The sequence below is a fragment of the Cherax quadricarinatus genome, chromosome 47 (assembly GCF_038502225.1).
Source record: "Cherax quadricarinatus isolate ZL_2023a chromosome 47, ASM3850222v1, whole genome shotgun sequence".
NCBI lineage: Eukaryota > Metazoa > Arthropoda > Malacostraca > Decapoda > Parastacidae > Cherax > Cherax quadricarinatus.
Genome location: NC_091338.1, coordinates 14,009,025 through 14,011,524, shown reverse-complemented (window position 1 = coordinate 14,011,524; position 2,500 = coordinate 14,009,025). Strand labels below are relative to the sequence as shown.

Here is a 2,500-nt window from a genome sequence, read left to right as displayed (position 1 = left end):
TGTTTCCAAGGTCAATCCACTTACGCGGCAATTAACACTAAACAGCGTCAAGGTCTAGCAGTGCTATATGGTCTAGACCAGCCCCAAACGCCCTGTAGAAATGCCACAGATGGTCGTGGCGAGTCTATACTTTTAATAAGGGCTAGGCCATCTTGCTCTTGCTCTGGAATGATTACATCATCTTTACTTCGCAACTACGTCTGATGTCTCCAATTTAATTTCCTCTGCATCTGACTGAAGAAGCCTACTGCGTAGGCGAAACATTTTAATAAACAATAAAGATACTTGTTACACAGGTGTCTTACTCCTTTAACTTGTCGGTATTATATACCATTTTCATCAAACCTGACGTTAATACTAGATAATATCGTTAAACCCCAAGTTTATTAACCACGGATATATTACATCATTAAACCTGGGTTGCTTAAGCAGATATACATCGCTAAACCTGAAGTTGCTTAATCACGGATATACATCGTCAAACTGAGATTGCTTAACCACGGATAAATAACATCATTAAACCTTAGCCTGCTTAACCACGGATATGATCGCTAAACCTAAGGTTATTCAACCACGGGCTAATGACATGGTTAAACTTGAAGTTATTTAACCAATAATAATCAACATTGCACGCCAGCAATTATATAATCACAGTAACTGGTCACCTGACAAAAACCAACAAGACTTTCAGTTTTCTACCTCGAAAGGTTTCCAGACGTATTACTGAATGAATACTCAGATTTATAAATATAATTTTTTTGACGTACATTGTTAGTTTTTATTTTTGCTGTGTATTATTTTCTATTAGTTCCTACCCAGTTTTAGAATAATAAATTTCTAAGTAGTGTTTAATTGACAATAAAGTAACGTACAGAAACAAATACGGTTCCCTACGGCCAGCAGCCTAACCCTGCTTACTAACGTTATTTAAGTGGAATATGAGATACCAGTGTCAACCAGAATAATGCACACTATTAGTCTTTCTTCCAGTGATGTATCATTACATTGTCTATTATTATAATCTAAGTTTCACAGAGTTTGTTTTTAACGAAACTTCAACAAAATAGCTGATTTACTGTTTTCGCGTATTCTTTTTTTTTTTTTTTTAAGGATTTTCTTCTCTACTTACATTGGTAGGTAGGCATAATGTTTGTCAGGAAACAGGACAAGTGCTTCCTGAGGACACGGGTCTTAGTAATATGGTGACCCTAAGCTGGAGCTTTTGGTCATCTGACCGAGGCCTTCCGCTGGCTTACCGGTCCACCCATTTAAAAATTATAGTTATTATTAAAAACAATTCTTATAATTAATCTTATCCTTACATTAGTATAAAATTATTCCACTTAAGAAATGCATTCTACATGAAAACCTATTACCAAGAAATATTATGCTAAGCAAAATCCATTTTCCCTACAACTCGTATTGTATACAAGATGCGTTTATTAATTTTTGTTTACTTTTTCTATTAAACGCACATTTTTTAAAGTACTACATCGGCAGAAAAATACTAATTAAAAATAAACATAATAAATTCACCCCATCCTTCGCAAATAAAATGAGGTACACAATACTCAGAAATAATGATTGACTTGGGCTGACAACTTAAACTGTTCCGCAGTTGGTTGTTACCATAGACGGCGTACAGCATACAGGTGGGAGGCGGGAATTATATTATACAGAAATGTGTGTGTATGTCTGGGGGGGAGTGGGCCAAGAAATATTGTTATATCTCCGTATTTCTTTATCACTTGTTTTGATTTTTATGTTACCATTTGGTGCATGTTTAACTGACTCCTTTTTAGTAATATTATTCAAATATTTGTTGTGGTTGTGGGTAGAGCAGTGGTTCTTAACCTGGGTGCAATCGAACCCCAGGGGTTCGGCGAGTCAGTCTCAGGGGTTCGGCGGAGGTCGCACACATCGCATCTTAAAAGCTGTGTAATGAAATGGGCTCCGAATTCGAGGTACTTCTGTACCATTCTAACGTTCTGTGGTTATCCCGGAGAAAGTTGCTGAATTGTGTTTTTGCCTTGCGTGTGGAATTAGCCCTGTTTTTGCGAGAGCACCAAAACTGTCATGCAGATGGCTTCGAAAATTCTGAGTTCATTCTCATTTTGGCGTACATGGCCGATATCTTCGATGATCTCAATCATCTCAATCAACAGATGAAGGGCGGTGGAGTCATCATCGAAGAGGAAGAAAACCTGAAGGCTTTTTAAAAGAAGCTACCGTTATGGAAACGACGAACGGAGAATGACAACTTCGCAAACTTTTCCCTGCTGGACGACTGCGTAAGATTGAAGATGTGTCTGGAATTGGATACATTTCTGTACCCGGGGAACTGAAGTAAGCAATTGCCATGTACTTTTATGAGCTCGCAAAGTCTCACGACGGATACTTCCCCACCAGTCATATCCAGCATGGGTGAGACAGCTGTTCACGTTCAGTGTTGCGACAAAAGATGTCAATGATGAATACTGCGACGAAATCATTAAACGTC

The 2,500-nt window shown here is 38.0% G+C and overlaps 1 protein-coding gene across 11 annotated transcripts in view; it reads right to left on the bottom strand.

The window, feature by feature from the left end:
* Positions 1-2,500, bottom strand: part of Mbs (Myosin binding subunit) — a 582,822-nt gene that overhangs the window by 121,782 nt on the left and 458,540 nt on the right. The gene's annotated exons all lie outside the window — the stretch shown is intronic.